The sequence below is a fragment of the Coffea arabica genome, chromosome 2c, assembly GCF_036785885.1.
Source record: "Coffea arabica cultivar ET-39 chromosome 2c, Coffea Arabica ET-39 HiFi, whole genome shotgun sequence".
In the NCBI taxonomy this organism is placed as follows: Eukaryota; Viridiplantae; Streptophyta; class Magnoliopsida; order Gentianales; family Rubiaceae; genus Coffea; species Coffea arabica.
The window spans coordinates 49378301-49399524 of NC_092312.1; the positions used below are offsets into that span (position 1 = coordinate 49378301).

Sequence of the window (21224 nt, forward strand, 5' to 3'; positions counted from 1 at the left end):
TAGGCCCTCTTCTTTTCCAATCGAACATTCTATCCCTAGTTGTCCCTTTTGAGCTTTCAAAATAAATTATTTCGTTTGGCGACCCCTGAGAATCGCAAACCCCACACTGGGGTAACTTTGAGATTGAAAAAGAAATAAAAGTCCCAAAGGGCGAAAAGTGCTAAGGCAACAAAAGCAAAAGAAGAAAAAACAAAAGAGAACCTCAGTTCAAAAATAAACTGGGGCAAATTTTGTGAAAGTTCAAAAATGGCAAAAAAGCCAAAGGAAAATCAATCAAAATAAAATGAAAGAGAAAAGCCTCAATTGAGCATAAACTCTGGGGCAAATTCTGATTTAACCCTAAAATAGGGTTGGTGCAACAATGCGATCTCAGATTCTTCAAACCACTTTTGAAATCCGCTTTCAAGCCTTAACTTTTCTAAGCACCCCACCAGACCCCATTACAAAAGCTGAAAAGTCCTGACTTCTGTTCTTTGCAATGGCCCTGTCAAGAAAATTTCTGATACCGAAAATTTTAGCTGTATTTCTGAATTGTTTGGGTATGGGGTTGACACTACTCACCATGTGAAAACCCACCAAGTTGAGGGAAAGAAAAAAGAGGCAAAAAGCAAAGTAAGAAAAGTAAATGCAAGAAAAGCAGAAAAATTCGACGTTGAAGTCCCTGGTGAATGATGAGAAGAATACAAACAAATTCTGAGATCTTTGAGTTCAGAATAGGGGCAGTTTTGGAAAAATGCGATCTTCGGTGCAACGTCCTTGAAAGACTTATCCTTCAGCTATCGTTTCAAGCCACATTACAAGTTAATAAAGTCCATTGTTGACTTATTCCTTCATGACAATCCAAAGTGAGGATTATGCTCGTAAGAAATCCATCAGTCATTTGTGATCATGGGGGTATAACCAGTTTTCACAGGTTTAGCTATCGCTTCTACCCATTTTGGTACAAGTTTAAAACTTATATGTTGACTAAATTTTCTTAAGAAATAGGGGTGACAAACTATTTGCTTTCACTAAGATGTGATATTGAATGGATTACATACGATTGGGGGCACAAAAACAAGACAAATCCTGATTTCTCATTTTCCTTAGCCACCTCAAAATAAAAAATAACACCCACTTGATTGGTCCTGAAAGATGAGAAGTGGTAATCCATTACCCTAAGCATTTATGCTAAAGTGGGAAAGAAATCTTTTGTAATTTGGAATTATTTCGAAAGATTCATCATCAAATTTTCTTGTAGGAAACACAGTTTCTTACATTGTTCAAATAAAGGGAGTGTCATCCAAACAAATTTTTTGCAATTAAATAAACCCACGCTGGGGCAAATTTTCATTTGAGGGATTTTGCAAAATAGGCCCATAATGGGGCAAATTTTCATTTACAAGATTTCGCAAATTGTGCCCACACTGGGGCAAAATTACTATTCATTTTTTATTTGTTCTATTTTTATTTGTCACAATTAGTTTTATTTACTTTTAGTTTTAGTTATTTTCGCCATTTTAGAGTAGAATTTCTCAAAGGAAAAAGAAAAGTGTTTAAAAAAAATATGTTTTTGTTGTTTTGGATTTAGTTTCATTATTTAAAAAATGAAAAGAAAAAATAATAAAAAAATTGAAAAATAAAAAAAAAAGGGGAAAAATGAAAATTTGCACTTTAGTGTTTTTAGTTTATTTTTCATCCAATGTCAATTAAATTGTTTTTGTTATTTATTTATTTTTATTATTATCAATTTTGTTTAAAAAAAAAAAAAATTGTGTGTCGCGCATGCAAGCTGCATATTTTGCAGCTTGCCAGAAAGGGGCTTCGGGCAGCTCCTTAGCTGCAATTTCAGAGGAAGTGGCTGGGGGTTTTAGGGTTGAAAGTCTGGTATAAAAAGAGAAAGAAAAGGCAGCCGCAATAGAGAGTTTTGGGGGATGTAGAGAATGGCGGCTGAAAAATCAAAAGGAGGGTTTCTGGGACGGCAAAAAAAAAACTGAGAGGAGAGAACGGCTAAAAAACTGAGAGTGCAGGGAGAGTTTGGGGGGCTAGCAGCGATTTCCCCAAGGTGGGTCTGACGAACAGCAGCGAAGGTCGGAGATCTGCAACTACGAGGCGCCGTGGCATATATACGCCATGAACTGGAGCGTCCGCAGGAAAAAAAATACCGGTTAGCCCTCGCCAGTCTCATGGAGCGGTATCCCAACCGTCTAGAAATCTTCCAGCTCAACAACAACCGCAACAGCGAGCTCTTCGACCCCCTCACCTCCTTCGACTGGAACGAGGCCAAGCCCAAGCGCATCGGCGCCTCTAGCAACGACACCACCTGCACCATCTGGGACATCGACCGCGAGACCGTCGACACCCAGCTCATCGCCCACGACAAGGAGGTCTATGACATCGCTTGGGGCGGCGTCGGCGTCTTTGCCTCCATTTCCGCTGACGGCTCCGTTTGGGTTTTCGACCTCCTCGACAAGGAGCACTCCATCATTATCTACGAGAGCTCCGAGCCTGATACGCCGCTCGTCCGCTTTGGTTGGAACGAACAGGACCCCCGGTACATGGTTACTATCGATATGGACAGCGCTAAGGTAGTCGTCCTGGACATCCGCTTCCCCACGTTTCCGGTCGTGGAGCTGCAACGGCACCAGGCCAGTGTCAACGCCATCGCCTGGACTCCCCACAGCTCGTGCCACATCTGCACTGCTAACGATGACTCCCAGGCCATCATTTGGGATCTCTCTTCCATGGGCCACCCTATTGAGGGCGGATTGGACCCCATTCTCGCTTATACTGCCGGTGCCGAAATTGAGCAGCCACAGTGGTCCTCTTCCCAGCCTGATTGGGTTGCCATCGCCTTCTCGAATAAGCTTCAGATTCTGAGGGTATGACTCGTGTTTCATTGTCTGGATCCCAGGTAATCGCTACCGTAGCTGCAATAACCGTTTTCTTATCCCTTGTTTGGATTGCATGCATGTTTTTTTTTCAGAACTGAGTATGATATTTTTCTGAGTTGCTTGTTCGCTTGGATCATGGTTGCTTAATCTAAAGTTGTTAGTTGCTTAATCCTAGTCGAAGCTGTGTATTTGAACCAGAAAACCTGGGTTAGCTTGCAAGCAAAGTGCAGCAATTTCATTCTGGGTTGATTAAAGCTTAATAGGAAATAGTTGCAGAAGTTTGTTTCATATTACTTGGCATGAACTCATGAACCTTTTCACCGCTGGTTTGCTGAACTTGTTCCACAGTTTGATCATGTTTTGTCCTTTGATGATTCTCTTCGCCTTTGTCTTCCTCAAGGCAGCCCGCAATGCTGAGCTCTTGCTTGCATGTTTAGGTGCTAAGCTCTAGTAGGTTCTTTGCTTAGATCAAAGTTGTGATGTTGGGTTGAATTTATTTCTTTTCGAAGTTGTGTTTTGAGGCTAAAATCCTTGCTTGAAAAATGGAAGCCGGTAGCTAGTTTGTTGCAGAAAATTCTTAGCAACTGCCGAGAGTTTTGCAGAAGTAAGAAAAGCTGTTTCAGTTTTCGTAGCTTGCATGAATATTTTCCAGAAAAATTACATTCCAACCCCCCAAGTCCCCCCTTGTTCTACTATGACCCAATTAATTGAATGATTTTCTCAATTTGATCCTTGGTAGCTTTTAATTTTACAACTTCATTGCTTGCTTTGCTTCAATTAACTACCATGCTTTATCAATTGCACTTAAGTCATAACTTTAGGGGATTTACGATCAAGTGAGCTTTGTTTTGCACATTTCTTTAATTTTTCTTAATAAATTGGTACCTTGACCATTTCTTTCATTTTGGAGGATAAATAAGTTGATTTCACTCCATTAGAGCTTCATTTCAAGGGAGGTATAATTTCTTTTTTATCTTTTGTGTCTCTTCTATGTGACTCAACGTGCTAAGTGAATTGCATGTCTACTTTGCTTTCCTAGCTTTTCTTTATTTCCTTTTACTTATGTCATTTACTTTTTATTTTCATTAAGTTATTCTTTTAATGGGGTATGTGTACACCTCTTGGCTTGTAATAGATAGGGCTGTGGCAAGCAATTTGGTCCATTTTCCCTTTCCCCTTTTGTTTTAGTTAGTGAATGTAATAGGTTCATTAGTTTAGTTGCATGCCTACGTGTTACGTGTTTAATCGCTTTATTAGGTCCTTGCATCTAGTCAAGCATGCTAAGTGTTATGTGCTACGTGTTTATAAGTGATTCGCATGTCTACTCGCTTTTTATAGTGTGGATGAATGAAATGGATGAATGTACGTCACCACACTAGTCCAACGCTAGTTGTGGCTTCTTTTATCATTTCCACTAGTCCAACGCTAGTCGGAATTCATAGGAGGGGCTAGTCCAATGCTAGACCCAATAGGTTTTTTTTTTTTTTTTTTTTTCCTTTTTCATAAAGTGCATGATCACCACATATCACGCATTTTTCCTTAGTTTATCATTTGGTATGTTCCTCAAACCCCTTCCCCTTCACTTTAGGACTTGCATCTCATGCTAGTTAGGGTACATTTGCCTGAAGAGTCCCCTTCCGATAAGGAAAACGAGCGAGTGTGGCTACTCGATAGCCTTAGCACGCTAGTTTTGCCTTCTAATCAAAGGGAAAATAGAAGTCGAAAAGTTAGGAGTCAACCCCCGTACCCGACTTGTTGCATTCCTCTAGGGTCATACTTTCATTTTTATCATCTACATACTCTTTTAACCACATTTTTTCACTTTTCTCAAACCATACTTTCTCACTACATTTTTCCTATCACATGCTCATTTTCACCTCACAAATGGAATTCCCCTTTACCTTATATATCTATTATTCTTTTTTTACACACTTGCACACAAAAACACTTGAATTTTGTACAATTTCACACATGCACCTTTTTATACACTTGCACACTTGCACTTGAATCATCATTTGCATTAATCAACCTCTATAAGGTTTTCTTTCATTGGCCGCCACAATTCATGTGGTTGGGACCAAAAACCTTACAAGAGACATCCTAGAATCTAGGGTTTTGCATTTCATGTAGCACATCCAAATGTAATAAATTCTTTGGTTAAAACAAGAAAATCTTTGATTAAATCACGCAACTAGCCTTGGCTAGGTCAAAGGGGTGCCTTGGATTGTATCCTTGTCTTCCCCTTTGTCAAATGTGACTCCCGAACCTTTTTCCTTGGTTTACGTGGACTAGGAGTCGTTTAAAAGGGGTTTCTTACTAATTTTTTTCTCATTTTTCTTAAAAAATTCATTTTTTAGGTGACTTGGTACACCTTAACTCATTACCAAGTGGCGACTCCGATTTTAATTTCAAAAACCCTTTTTAAGCTACATTTTGGGTCAAATCGTCGCATTCTCAAAACCCCATTTAGACCCATTTTTCTTTTAAATCACAATTCATTTTCCAACCACAAAACAAAATCCATTTTTCAAACCATTTATTTTTCTTATCAAAAAATGGGGCGCGACAATGTGAAACAATAAGTGAGAGTGATAAAGTACACTCTCACATCAATCCATTAACATTCAACATCTCAAGTTCAAATATCAAAGCCATATAATAGCACACAAGTGAGTAGTACACTCACCAATCAATTAAGTGCTATTTCATGCACTTCCGTCAGGAGAAAGTCGTGAACCACCGTCACGCCCTAGAACACGTAAACAAATGCAATGAGACTCGATAGCGAGTCACAAAACAATGCCAATCACAACCCCAATAGGGTTTTGCAAACATATATAAGCATCATAGGAAACCAGAAATTAGGAAAAAGGCTTTAACTTAGGCCTTGATAAGAAAACCGGTTTTGACGTCATAATGCGGTAATGGCACAACTCTCACTACAATTATCGGATGGGGGTGTAAGACCCACCGTTTCGAAGCTATGATACAGGGATACAATAATGTAGAAGACCACTCAATCCAGTTCCTAACACAACTAGGTCGAATATACGAAATACTATACCAGAATTCCCAAAACAGGTTTGCAAAACGCAGAAAACTGTAATCAGTATATCTCAGTCCATACAAGTCCAAATGCCGAAATTCCAAAGGCATATGTTAGCTAAGACACTCAGCTACATTTCATCAGAAGACACCAACTCCAAAATCCAAACCAATTCCAGTCAAAATGGCCAATTACTATCGCAGTTTTCGCATTCTGATCAAAGCAGAACAGCTACAGTAAAAACGGCATAACTCACTCTACACTCATCCAAATGACCTGAAATTTTGCAGGCATCCCAATCACATCAATACCTACAACTTTCATGTTTTGAGAAAAGTCAAATTCGGCGTCTAACCCTATGATCCAAAACCGGACAGAATTGGGGATTTAAGAACCCTAACTTTTCAAATTTCACACCAAATCCAAAATTGATTGCATTTCACCACAATTCACACTCACTAGAGTCATTTCCAACCATTACAATTCATCATACAAGCCCCCAACATCAAGATCATATTAAACCAGAAAAATTCCCAATAAAATAAAAACTCCACCAAAACTCTTCAAATCAAGAAACAAATCATATATTTCAACACTCATGCCACCATTAAGCACAAAATAACCATCATTAGGTGTAGTAGAAAGGTTGAAGCATCACTCACCTAACAACAAGAGAGAGGAAGATGATGGACACCTTAGCTCTTCCAAACAAATCCACAAAACAACTCACAACCACCACTTGAAGATGTTTTATGGAGCAAAATCAAGGTTGGATGGTTGGTTTGATGATTTGGAACAAGATTGAAGTGTTTCTTCTTTGTACTTGGAGCAAGAGAGAGAGAAAGAGAGAGAGGAGAGAGCCGGCCATATGAGGAGAAGAAAATGGTGATTTTTGGTGAATTTTGGATATTTAATCCTTTGGTCAAAAAAGTCAAAATTGTGAATAGTGTTTCTTAAAAGTTCAACCAATGAAAAGGTGACATGTGTCACTCTATTAAATGCATCCTTATCATTCTTTTCTCTCTCACATCAATCACTTCACACACCCTACTTATCTCTTAATACCCGATAAACTTTTAACAGTATCCGAAACTTAACCTTATTGGCCGAATTTTTCCGAACTTATCGCACTAGTGGGTCCCACATCCAATATATATTCTTAATTTTCTAAAAATTCACCAATGCTAGAAAAATCATCTTAAAACTATAATTGCTCATAAAATCCATTAAGAAAATATTTCTAAGCCAGAAAATGCAGAAAATATGCTATTAAGGGGAAATAAACCCTAGGAATATAATTAGGGTTTTACGGGTTCTCACAAGCATCCACCTCCATTGACGAAATTTGAAAATCCTGAAGGAGCTTTGCATAATTTGAATGGCCGAGTATCTTCCCTCTCGAAGGGAATTTCGGTAAATCTAGGGGTTGTTATTTACTAAGGTTCATGAAAACCATTTCTTGCATATGTGAATAGCTTAATGAAAACATCTTTTGCAACTAAGTTTTTGTCTTGTTTCCGTTTTGATTAGTTTTTCCATCAAATGCAAAATTTGTTTTTTCTGTTTATTTGATTATTGTCCCGAATTTTTAATTCTTTTAGATGGCCAAAGATGGAATCATTTGACCATTTGAATATCACTGTTCTGGATTCCGATAATACCATTCATTCAAAAATTTCTTCGTGAAAAATTCCTTTGTTGAAAAGGCCAAAAACCCCTTCGTTTGAAAATGCCAAAAATCCCTTCGTTGAAAAATCCCTTCTTTGAGAAGGACAAAAATCTCTTCTTTGAGAGACCCCTTCATGAAAAATCCCTTCTTTGAGAAGGACAAAAATCTCTTCTTTGAGAGACCCCTTCATGAAAAATCCCTTCATTGAGAAAGTCTTCATTGAGAAAGTCTTCATTGAGAAATTCCTTCATTGAGAAAGCCTTCATTGAGAAATCCCTTTATTAAGAATTCGTTCATTGAGGAAGCCTTCATTGAAAAATCTTTTCATTGAGAAAATCCCTTCTTTGCCAAGTTCGAAGCTGATTGATTAAAGCAGCGTCACCGACAATTGATTTTGATGGATGAAAAGCAGCTGAACGCCATGTGCCATGGCTAATGTTATCAAAGTGCGTAGCCTGTGTTCATAACAAAAAGGTCCGCCTCCGAGCCTTTAGAGAAGGAGGACAAAGAGTTAAAGCGAGTTTTGCCAATGCAAGATGAAGTCAAAGACGAATTTGATCTAAACTGGTAAGGACATTTGTCATTCAAAAAGGTGCCACCGAGTGGAGCACTTATCCTTGAAGAGATGGATGGGCAAACATTCTCTCAACCTATCAAATCAGACATGTGTAAGAAATCTTTATTTTTGATTATGCAAATTTCTTTTGGAAAATCATGCAAGGGACGAGGTAAAAGTCAGGCCATCTTCCTTTCCAATCAAAACATTTCATCCCTAGTTATCCCCTTTGAGCCATCAGAACAGTAATTTTCGTTTTGCAGCCCCTGAGAGTTGCAAACCCCACACTGGGGCCAAGTTATTTTGAAAAAGAGATGATCAAAAGAAAAGAAAACCCTACACTGGGGCAAATTTTTGAAAAAAGTTCAAAAGAATGGCAAAAGGCCAAAAGACAAATCAATCAAAAAGAGATGAAAGGAAAAGCAGAAAACCCTACACTGGGGCAAATTTAGCTTTGAAGAAAAATGCAAAAAAAAAAAGCAAAGAGAGAAAATTCAATCAAACTGGGGCAAATTTCCCTCAATTTCATTCGAAATTGAAGATGATTTCAAATGATCTCAGGTTATTTCACCTCTCATAAGAACAAATTGCGTTCAAGCCTTAACTTTTCTTGAAACACCCCACCTGACCTCATTACAAAAGCCCAAAAGTCCTGGCTTTAGTTCTTTGCTGTATCTCTATCAAGAAAATTTGCTAATCAACTGGCAGGTGATGTCCGTAATGTTTTCGCCTAATCTCATAAGGGAAGTACATTCTACTGATGCCAGAAATCTTCAAATCATGTTTCTAAGTCGATCATGGTCGAGATATTTCTTTGTTCTTTAGGTGAAAATCCGAAAGGGCGAGAAAAAAAAGGGTGAGGGCAACCTTGGTGAAAACCCGAAAGGGCGCCAAGGCAGGTTTTTGGCAGCAAGCAAGCATGAAAAGGAACAGCTGATGACTTGGTTCATTTGGATTTTCTCCTTATTTTTGTCATACCTCAGCCAACATTGAATTCCAGAGCAAAGATGTCCAGAGAATCGAATATGACATCCGTTGGCTAAAGCTGTGTCATTTTGTAAAAACATTCTTTTGCAAATACATTCTTAGGAAACTCATTTTTTCCAAATTACTTGCATTTATGGCATTTTTGTAGAATTTAAGCACAAATGGTTATGTGTGCATTCTTGTGCATATTCTTTCTTACATGACATGTGAATTTTCTTGCATATCTCATTCTTTATCATTGAATTTTGGTGAATAACAATCCCAGTGGTTTATTTCAAAAGTATGCTTGGATTCAGTCATCTTTTGGGAATAGTTGAAATTCAGCCAAGCCAGCTACACAGACTTCGCAATATGGCAAAGCACATACCTGGTCAGTTTGAAAATCGGAAAAGCCTTAGGGTGAGAAATCCAACTCAATCGACTGCCGCAGCAAAAGTTGATAAAGGCCTTGAAAGACTCATGTTTACACGATTCTCAAAGGAAAACGGATCAAATGATGGTGGCAATTTCTTTGTTTTTTCTCTCTTTTGCAGAAAATTGCATACACAGATGAAAGTAAGCACACCTCGCACTGGAATCGGTGTCAGAAAGAGTCCTCCGGTGAACAAAGGCAGATTGAAAATGTCGCAAGTAAATTTCTTCAAAAATGCGACAGCATGGCGATACAGAATCAACTCTGGACTCACATTGTAAAAATTCATCATACTGGGGCAAATTAATTTTTTGGAAAGATTTTCAAAAGTCAAAAAGAAGAGCAAAGGAAAAAAATCATCAATCAAAAATCAACACAAATTTTATCACGGCAGGCTCGGGTTTAATCCCACTGACCGATTGTCAAAGCATTTTCGGGTCAGTCCCACGATCAAAAGCATTTTCGGGTCAGTCCCACGATCAAGAGCTTATCCGGGTCAGTCCCATGATCAAGAGCTTATTCGGGTCAGTCCCATGATCAAAAGCCTGTTCGGGTCAGTCCCGCGATTAAAAGCTTATCCGGGTCAGTCCCATGATCAAGAGCTTATTCGGGTCAGTCCCATGATCAAAAGCCTGTTCGGGTCAGTCCCGCGATTAAAAGCTTATTCGGGTCAGTCCCACGATCAAAAGCATTTTCGGGTCAGTCCCATGATGAAAAGTATTTTCGGGTCAGTCCCATGATCAAGAGCTTATTCGGGTCAGTCCCACGATCGAAAGTTTATTCGGGTCAGTCCCACGATCAAAAGCATTTTCGGGTCAGTCCCATGATCAAGAGCTTATTCGGGTCAGTCCCATGATCAAAAGCCTGTTCGGGTCAGTCCCGCGATTAAAAGCTTATTCGGGTCAGTCCCACGATCAAAAGCATTTTCGGGTCAGTCCCATGATCAAAAGCATTTTCGGGTCAGTCCCATGATCAAGAGCTTATTCGGGTCAGTCCTACGATCGAAAGCATTTTCGGGTCAGTCCCATGATCAAGAGTTTATTCGGGTCAGTCCCATGATCAAGAGTTTATTCGGGTCAGTCCCACGATCAAAAGCATTTTCGGGTCAGTCCCACGATCAAGAGCTTATTCGGGTCAGTCCCATGATCAAAAGCCTGTTCGGGTCAGTCCCGCGATTAAAAGCTTATTCGGGTCAGTCCCACGATCAAAAGCATTTTCGGGTCAGTTCCATGATCAAAAGCTTATTCGGGTCAGTCCCACGATTCAAAGTTTATTCGGGTCAGTCCCGCTGTGACGACCCCACCTCCCCCTAAGGCGTACCAAAGGGTTCGGCGGACCGCCTGCCCAGCTCTCGCCAGGACTCACTCACTATCTTAATCGAGTCACGTACACACATCCATGAACCATAAATAACATTCCCAATTCAAGCTTATAATTTACATTAATAGAAATCGAGGTACAAAGTCTCAACACACCCAACTAGTTCAAAACCTATACAATCCAAGTACAACATGTTCCATTCGAGGAATAGCGCGAGTACAAGACCAAAAAGTCAAAAGTCAAAACAAAAGGCTACGCTAGTCTTTTACAAGTCTCACGCGTCACTCGTACCCCTGAAAGGAAAACAAATGGAGTGGAATGAGCTAAAAGCCCAGTGAGGTTCCAAATAGCAAATTGACCATTATTTAGAAGTACAAGTTTTCGGTATAGCAAAGTAACAAGCATGAAGAGTTCATAAAGGTGAGCAATAACACGTCAAGTAGCAATCTTAAAATGAACGAATGTAGAAAATTTTTCAAAAGAAACAATAGTCCAATAAACAATAATTACTCCAAAGTATAAGGATACGGATGACTCTCAGGAGCCAAATTCCCATTACATTACCAGAAGCTTGATCCCGTAGTAGTTGACACTCCGTCAACTTTCAAGTAAGTAACCAATCCAGTAGAACACCACTTAAACGACTCTCCGTCCACCGTTCAACCCCCAGCTGGGCCCAAAATCCTCAAGAACATGGGTGGTAATACTCGAGTATACCGATTAGTCGAGGAGATATCACTCCACTCGACAATACAAGAGACCCAGGGTTTGTTACCCAATCGACCAAGCCCTTGCCGGCTCGACTAGAGTAACTCGCCACAGGGTTTCTGGAATTCCAGGAAGTGCGCGCATCATAATCAAGTATATCAAGTCAATTGCAACAATAAACAAGTATATCACGTAAGGGCAAGTGCGATAAAGTACACTCTTGCCCTATCAATTCACGTATATAACATGTACTCATATTGGTCACGTATCAAGTTCAAGTATCTAGTGCAATTCGGTATTTGAAAGCACTCACCAAAAGATATAGTGCCTTTACTGGTCACTTTCAGGTTATACTCCGGGTTCGGAGTCCAAATCTGCGATAAAACTCAGTTTGAGAACTTTGAAACATGACTAAGATTCGAAACTTAGACGTTTCGTTCAATAAAATCAAGAAATTGAAATTCACTCGGATGGTAGTCGTGAAACACTTGCTCGCTTTTTAAATGGTAAAACTTTGTAACATTTATACTTGAAAATGCCATGCAAGTCGAAAGTATAAGGAAAACATACTCCGAGCAATCATTATTTCCTTTCTCAAGGGTACAAGTTCGGCCAAGTCCTTCCTTATATACCTCGGAACAAGAATACTCAAGTACCCTAGATGGTTCAAGCAGTAATCACTCTTAACCCTTACTCAAGTTGCAAGTAGTTCTCTAGTTTTCGAGCGTAAATTTGGGCAGCATGCCCTTTGTGTTTACCTAATTTTCCAGCCTTTTAGGCTTCATTGTTTTTCTCAAACACAACCCAACATCACATATGTCAACAATTCATGTCCAGAGCCGTTCCATAGCCTCACAATATCATAATAACAAGAATCACAACAATGACAAGTGCAGAAATTCAACTTAGCACAAGACAGATTTGACGTACGAATGCGGAAATAACATATCCGAGGCTACGCTTATCGGATTGAGGCATAACCTATGCCGTTTCGAAGCTAAGACACAGAGCTACAATGTTCATGAAGGTCACTTAGTCCAGTTTCTAATGTAAATTGGTCAAATTCTCCAATTACCAAACCTGAAATCAATTCACCGGCTGTTTAAATGCAGAACACTGTAATGGACATAACTCAGTGTACACAAGTCCGAATCAGGTGTTCTTAGAGGCATTTTAAAGCTACTTCAGAGCACTACAACTTTCATGTTTTGGTCCAGAGCTAAATCAGAATGGATCCTGGTCAAAAATCGTGATAAACTGGACTGAACTGAAGAAACGGACTACTGGGAAATTCTTAAAGCAGTAGGGGTATTTTGGACTTTTCACGTTCTGCGTTTATCCGATTGAGCTGAAATTTTGTAGGCACCTATAGAACACCATTCTATACAACTTTCCTTCTTTGACCAAAGGCCAATTCGGCCTCTAACATACAGATACAATTTCGGACAGAATGCTTGGGAAATTTTCCAGAAATCTGGAATTTTTAGCTCTAAGTGTAGTTTCCTCAAATTTCTGGTTCCAATCACCACTAAACAACCTTATATAACTTTAATTGCAACATTCATGCATCATACATCAACTTGAGCAGAAAATCAGGAACCCTAGTTCATCAAATAAATTGGGGAAAACTACTAAAACATGCTCATCATCCATAATCTCACCATAAAATCAAGTTACTAGGCTTAATATAACAAGATTAGAAGTAAAACTTGGAGAGATAAACTCTCTTACCTTGAATAAAAGTCACCAAGAGTAGCACAAGCTCTCCCCTTCAAGAATCACACCACAACTCACTAGCTAGTCACTCAAGAACAAGTTTAATCGGTTTATTTTGTTTATTTTCTCACTAAGTTGTTGGATTTGAAGATGAAATGGAAGGTTTGCTCTCTTGTTTTTCCTCTCTCTCACTCACGGTTCTTCAGCAGCAAAATGAAGAGGAATGAAGCTAAGTGTTGGTCTTATAAGAAGTAAGAAGGTTAGAGTTAATTATGACCACAAATTTCTACTAACACTTGGACTAATCTTGTCCACTAATTTTTCTCTTTCTTCCCCTTGCTTCTTAGCCACAAATTTCGGTCCTTCTTAGCTGAATATAAGAAGATATTTTGGCTCAAATATCAATGAGCTTGTGGTGCAAGAAAGTGGTAGTCCAGTGGTGCGTTCAAACGGTAGTGCGCGGGACCCGCCGGTTCGCGCCGTTTTCTTAAAAACTCACGTACTAGGTTTTTTTTTTCTTTCCATTCACTAACCTTGTCTCATGGCTACTACTCACATATTATTTCTCACTTAAAAGTCACTTTTAATCATCAAATTGATCCTTGGCCAGTACCGAAAATTCATCCGGCGGGAAAATCGAAAAACCCTAATTTTGCTCAAATCTTGAAACTGAAGTGTAAAACCCTATTTCCAGGTTCATCTGCACTTATTGTTGAACAATTGGGTAGTAGGGCCTTAATAAATAATAATTTTCAAATAAAAGGAATTTTGTAAGGAAACGTGAGGAATTTACAAGTTCAATAATTAACATTAGGATCTCTAGTAAAATATGAGAGATTTAAGAAACCGTTTAGTCACAAGTAAACTAGGGTTTTTGATTAAAACATTAGGGTTTCTAGTCTTTTAAAACAAAATAAGGTTTTAAATCAAACCCGAAGAAATATACTTTAATATTTTCTTCACAAACAACCTCCTAATATTCGGGATGTTACAATCTCCCCTCCTTAAAAGAATTTCGCCCTCGAAATTCCAACGGGTACTAAGAGTCCTTTAAAGTCAGTAAGGTACTAGAAATCACTCCAATCCCTTATATATGACCTTATCATTTAGTAAAAAAACTAAGAGATAACCAAATAGAACATGCAAAAAGGGCTCAATTCGCATAACTAGCCCTAAGTTGAAAGAAAAGTCTCAGATATTTGAAAATTTTAAAACATGGCTTAGCCTCAAGTCGAAAATTTTTACCCCTGCCGGGTGCTTGGAAACACAACAGGCAAAGCCACACAAATACAAATAAGTTCAAAAGCAAGGTCAAAGCAGGGTTCAAACATATAAGTTCAAAAGTAGATTCAATTATTTCAAGTTCAAGAAGCACGGGTACAAATAAGAACTCACTCGACTAGCCTATACCCAGCAATTCACATTCTCAAACAGTCGCCGAATTCAAATCCACATATAGGTCATATTACTCATGTGTAAAAATCAAATCAGGTCTATTACATGTACGCAAGAGCACACTCGCCAAAACAAGTTCAAGTCCTAAATGAGCTCATTTTAGTCTGTCTCAGACAGTTCAAGTATTGCAAACCCCTTTGATCAGTCCAATAACAAGGTTACATGTTAGAATCATCCACGCTTTAACCTTTCCATCAAAACTCACCTCAAGTGCAATCAAGATACAAACCCTTATTCTAACGCACTTTACTATATGATACCCAAGTACAAGAATCCACAATAAGACAATTCACAACTCGAGCCAGCCGGTCCCAAGAGTAAATCATCCATATTAGAGATTCCTACCTGGCATAACTAACTAAGGTCTCCAACAATAGACAATTGTTCCACACTTAACAAGCCAATCCCCACAGTCCGAGAACCCTCTCCCGGCACGAGCTCAATAGGAGCTCTGATACCATCTGTGACGACCCCACCTCCCCCTAAGGCGTACCAAAGGGTTCGGCGGACCGCCTGCCCAGCTCTCGCCAGGACTCACTCACTATCTTAATCGAGTCACGTACACACATCCATGAACCATAAATAACATTCCCAATTCAAGCTTATAATTTACATTAATAGAAATCGAGGTACAAAGTCTCAACACACCCAACTAGTTCAAAACCTATACAATCCAAGTACAACATGTTCCATTCGAGGAATAGCGCGAGTACAAGACCAAAAAGTCAAAAGTCAAAACAAAAGGCTACGCTAGTCTTTTACAAGTCTCACGCGTCACTCGTACCCCTGAAAGGAAAACAAATGGAGTGGAATGAGCTAAAAGCCCAGTGAGGTTCCAAATAGCAAATTGACCATTATTTAGAAGTACAAGTTTTCGGTATAGCAAAGTAACAAGCATGAAGAGTTCATAAAGGTGAGCAATAACACGTCAAGTAGCAATCTTAAAATGAACGAATGTAGAAAATTTTTCAAAAGAAACAATAGTCCAATAAACAATAATTACTCCAAAGTATAAGGATACGGATGACTCTCAGGAGCCAAATTCCCATTACATTACCAGAAGCTTGATCCCGTAGTAGTTGACACTCCGTCAACTTTCAAGTAAGTAACCAATCCAGTAGAACACCACTTAAACGACTCTCCGTCCACCGTTCAACCCCCAGCTGGGCCCAAAATCCTCAAGAACATGGGTGGTAATACTCGAGTATACCGATTAGTCGAGGAGATATCACTCCACTCGACAATACAAGAGACCCAGGGTTTGTTACCCAATCGACCAAGCCCTTGCCGGCTCGACTAGAGTAACTCGCCACAGGGTTTCTGGAATTCCAGGAAGTGCGCGCATCATAATCAAGTATATCAAGTCAATTGCAACAATAAACAAGTATATCACGTAAGGGCAAGTGCGATAAAGTACACTCTTGCCCTATCAATTCACGTATATAACATGTACTCATATTGGTCACGTATCAAGTTCAAGTATCTAGTGCAATTCGGTATTTGAAAGCACTCACCAAAAGATATAGTGCCTTTACTGGTCACTTTCAGGTTATACTCCGGGTTCGGAGTCCAAATCTGCGATAAAACTCAGTTTGAGAACTTTGAAACATGACTAAGATTCGAAACTTAGACGTTTCGTTCAATAAAATCAAGAAATTGAAATTCACTCGGATGGTAGTCGTGAAACACTTGCTCGCTTTTTAAATGGTAAAACTTTGTAACATTTATACTTGAAAATGCCATGCAAGTCGAAAGTATAAGGAAAACATACTCCGAGCAATCATTATTTCCTTTCTCAAGGGTACAAGTTCGGCCAAGTCCTTCCTTATATACCTCGGAACAAGAATACTCAAGTACCCTAGATGGTTCAAGCAGTAATCACTCTTAACCCTTACTCAAGTTGCAAGTAGTTCTCTAGTTTTCGAGCGTAAATTTGGGCAGCATGCCCTTTGTGTTTACCTAATTTTCCAGCCTTTTAGGCTTCATTGTTTTTCTCAAACACAACCCAACATCACATATGTCAACAATTCATGTCCAGAGCCGTTCCATAGCCTCACAATATCATAATAACAAGAATCACAACAATGACAAGTGCAGAAATTCAACTTAGCACAAGACAGATTTGACGTACGAATGCGGAAATAACATATCCGAGGCTACGCTTATCGGATTGAGGCATAACCTATGCCGTTTCGAAGCTAAGACACAGAGCTACAATGTTCATGAAGGTCACTTAGTCCAGTTTCTAATGTAAATTGGTCAAATTCTCCAATTACCAAACCTGAAATCAATTCACCGGCTGTTTAAATGCAGAACACTCTAATGGACATAACTCAGTGTACACAAGTCCGAATCAGGTGTTCTTAGAGGCATTTTAAAGCTACTTCAGAGCACTACAACTTTCATGTTTTGGTCCAGAGCTAAATCAGAATGGATCCTGGTCAAAAATCGTGATAAACTGGACTGAACTGAAGAAACGGACTACTGGGAAATTCTTAAAGCAGTAGGGGTATTTTGGACTTTTCACGTTCTGCGTTTATCCGATTGAGCTGAAATTTTGTAGGCACCTATAGAACACCATTCTATACAACTTTCCTTCTTTGACCAAAGGCCAATTCGGCCTCTAACATACAGATACAATTTCGGACAGAATGCTTGGGAAATTTTCCAGAAATCTGGAATTTTTAGCTCTAAGTGTAGTTTCCTCAAATTTCTGGTTCCAATCACCACTAAACAACCTTATATAACTTTAATTGCAACATTCATGCATCATACATCAACTTGAGCAGAAAATCAGGAACCCTAGTTCATCAAATAAATTGGGGAAAACTACTAAAACATGCTCATCATCCATAATCTCACCATAAAATCAAGTTACTAGGCTTAATATAACAAGATTAGAAGTAAAACTTGGAGAGATAAACTCTCTTACCTTGAATAAAAGTCACCAAGAGTAGCACAAGCTCTCCCCTTCAAGAATCACACCACAACTCACTAGCTAGTCACTCAAGAACAAGTTTAATCGGTTTATTTTGTTTATTTTCTCACTAAGTTGTTGGATTTGAAGATGAAATGGAAGGTTTGCTCTCTTGTTTTTCCTCTCTCTCACTCACGGTTCTTCAGCAGCAAAATGAAGAGGAATGAAGCTAAGTGTTGGTCTTATAAGAAGTAAGAAGGTTAGAGTTAATTATGACCACAAATTTCTACTAACACTTGGACTAATCTTGTCCACTAATTTTTCTCTTTCTTCCCCTTGCTTCTTAGCCACAAATTTCGGTCCTTCTTAGCTGAATATAAGAAGATATTTTGGCTCAAATATCAATGAGCTTGTGGTGCAAGAAAGTGGTAGTCCAGTGGTGCGTTCAAACGGTAGTGCGCGGGACCCGCCGGTTCGCGCCGTTTTCTTAAAAACTCACGTACTAGGTTTTTTTTTTCTTTCCATTCACTAACCTTGTCTCATGGCTACTACTCACATATTATTTCTCACTTAAAAGTCACTTTTAATCATCAAATTGATCCTTGGCCAGTACCGAAAATTCATCCGGCGGGAAAATCGAAAAACCCTAATTTTGCTCAAATCTTGAAACTGAAGTGTAAAACCCTATTTCCAGGTTCATCTGCACTTATTGTTGAACAATTGGGTAGTAGGGCCTTAATAAATAATAATTTTCAAATAAAAGGAATTTTGTAAGGAAACGTGAGGAATTTACAAGTTCAATAATTAACATTAGGATCTCTAGTAAAATATGAGAGATTTAAGAAACCGTTTAGTCACAAGTAAACTAGGGTTTTTGATTAAAACATTAGGGTTTCTAGTCTTTTAAAACAAAATAAGGTTTTAAATCAAACCCGAAGAAATATACTTTAATATTTTCTTCACAAACAACCTCCTAATATTCGGGATGTTACACCCGCAATTCAAAGTTTATTCGGGTCAGTCCCGCGATTCAAAACTTATTCGGGTCAGTCTCGCAATTAAAGCTTGTTCGGGCCAGTCCCATGATTTGAATTTCCTTCTCTAGTCAGTCCCCATTTTAATTTTTCTGTTCGGATCAGTCCCGTTTTAAATTTCTGTCTGGGTCTATCCCATTTAATTTTTCTGTCCGGGTCTATCCCATTTAAATTTCAGTCCGGGTCTATCCCATTTAAATTTCTGTCCATGATTTTACATTTCTATCCCATGAGGTACCAAACATATAGCAGAAAAATCATGGCATTTCACATTTTGCAAAATCAGATACACATGCTAGATGTAAAGCAAAGGAATCAAGGATTCAAATCAGAAGGATACGGGTGGCTCTCAGGAGCCAAATTTCCAGCGCCGTACTTGATCCAAATCGGTTGACTCTCCGTCAACGTATATAGAACCAATGCGTCCGTAGACCCCTCTTTACACCGAATTCCGTCCACCAAACACCCCTTTACCGGGCCCGCTCACCGTAACCGAACAGAAATGGTAATACTCGAGTATACCCGGAATCAAGGGTCTCAATACCCAAAATCCCCGAACAGACTATTGTGGTTCGTTATCTAATCGTCCAGGCCCTTGCCGGCCCGACTCGAATAACTTAGCCACAGGATTGAGCTCATAGGTCATAGAAATCCGAACAGATGCAGACACAGATAACAGATTCAGATACAGATACAGAATAGCAGATTCAGATAGCAGATTCAGATAGGCACTCAAAATTGGCATATGGACAGACAAGAGAACGAGTGTGATAAAGTACACCCTCGTCTCCAACAATTAAACAGATTGCAGAACAAAAATCAAGTTAAACAGCAATGGAGGGGAGTGGTACACTCACCGGCTCAACTTCAAAAGTTTTCACTTCAGATTGGCCTTAATCGCCAAGAAACCCTAAAATAATCAAAATAAACCAATTGAAGGTTTTACTTCCAGAATCGAGTAAGCAGAATGCACATGTGAGGCTCGACTACTAGTCGTATGCCTCGCCAAATAATTACTAATGCAAGGGTGCAAAACATGATTTTCTTGGAAACGAAAAGGTAGCATGAAGACCTAGGCGCAAACAACCCAAAAGCCTTTCATTCTACCAAAAGGCAAACCCAACTTAAAGGAACCAAACGGCCTAGAAAATCGGGCAGCACTTCCCCTAAATTTCTTACTTTTCCAGCCATTAAGGCTTCATTCTATCCTCAAATCAGTCCCAACATCTCACACAAAATTCATCTCATTTCCCAAAAGCCGTTCACTAGGCTCAAAGTGGTACAAGTACAAAAGTTAACTAGGAAACAACCGAAATGAAAGCAAGCCCTAAAAGAGACTCGATAACGAGTCATAAACCAATGCCAACCACAACCCCAATAAGGTTTCATATGCATATATAAGCATCATAGGTAACCAGAAATTAAGAAATGGCTTTAACTTAGGCCTTAACAAAAAAACGTATTTGACCTCATAATGCGGTAATGACACCACTTTCACTACGGTTATCGGATGGGTGTACAAGACCCACCGTTTAGAAGCTATGAAATAGGGCTACAACAACGTAGAAGGTCACTCAATCCAGTTCCTGGCCCAACTAGGTCAAAAATGCCAAACACTAAACCAGAATCACCAAAACAGGTTTGCAAAACACAGAAAACTGTAATCGGTATATCTCAGTCTATACAAGTCCAAATGCCGAAATTCCAAAGGTATAAGTTAGCTAAGACATCCAGCTACATTTCATCAGAAGACACCAACTTCAAAATCCAAACCAATTCCAGTCAAAAGGGCCAATTACTATCGCAGTTTTCGCATTCTGATCAAAACAGAATAGCTACAGTAAAAACGGTATAACTCACTCTACACTCATCCAAATGACCTGAAATTTTACAGGCACCTCAAACACATCAATACCTACAACTTTCATGTTTTGAGCAAAGTCTAATTCGGTCTCTAACCCAGTGATCTAAAATCGGACAGAATTGGGATTTTATGAACCCAAACTTTCCATTTTTCACACCAAATCCAAAATTGATTGCATTTAACCACAATTCACACTCACTAGAGTCATTTCCAACCATTACAATTCATCATACAAGCCCCCAACATCAAGATCATATTAAACCAGAAAAATTCCCAATAAAATAAAAACTTCACCAAAACAAGCCAAATCAAGAGATAAATCACATTTTCAAACACTCAAGCCACTTCTAAGCATCATATAACCATTATTAGAGGTAGTAGGGTGTTCAAGCATAACTTACCAAGAAACAAGAGATGTAGAGAGGTGTTGGACACTTAGCTCTTCAAACAAACTTCACTACAACCCTTACTAGCACTAGAAGATAGGATTTTATGGAGTACAAACTAGTTTAAGTAATTTTCTTGGAAGATTTGAGCTATATGGAGGCTAGAATTTGGAAGAGTTTTCCTTCTTTTGAGCTTCAAGGTGGCCGGCCAAGAGGGAAGGGAGAAGAGTGAATTTTTTTGTAATTTTTGAGATAGTTAACTCAAGTGGTAAAAGTCAAAA

At 39.0% G+C, this 21224-nt stretch overlaps 1 pseudogene; it reads left to right on the forward strand.

Moving 5' to 3' along the window:
* Positions 1-1764: 1764 nt before the first annotated feature.
* LOC113723182 (WD repeat-containing protein LWD1-like) lies at positions 1765-2918 on the forward strand (annotated as a pseudogene).
* The last annotated feature ends 18306 nt before the right edge of the window (positions 2919-21224 follow it).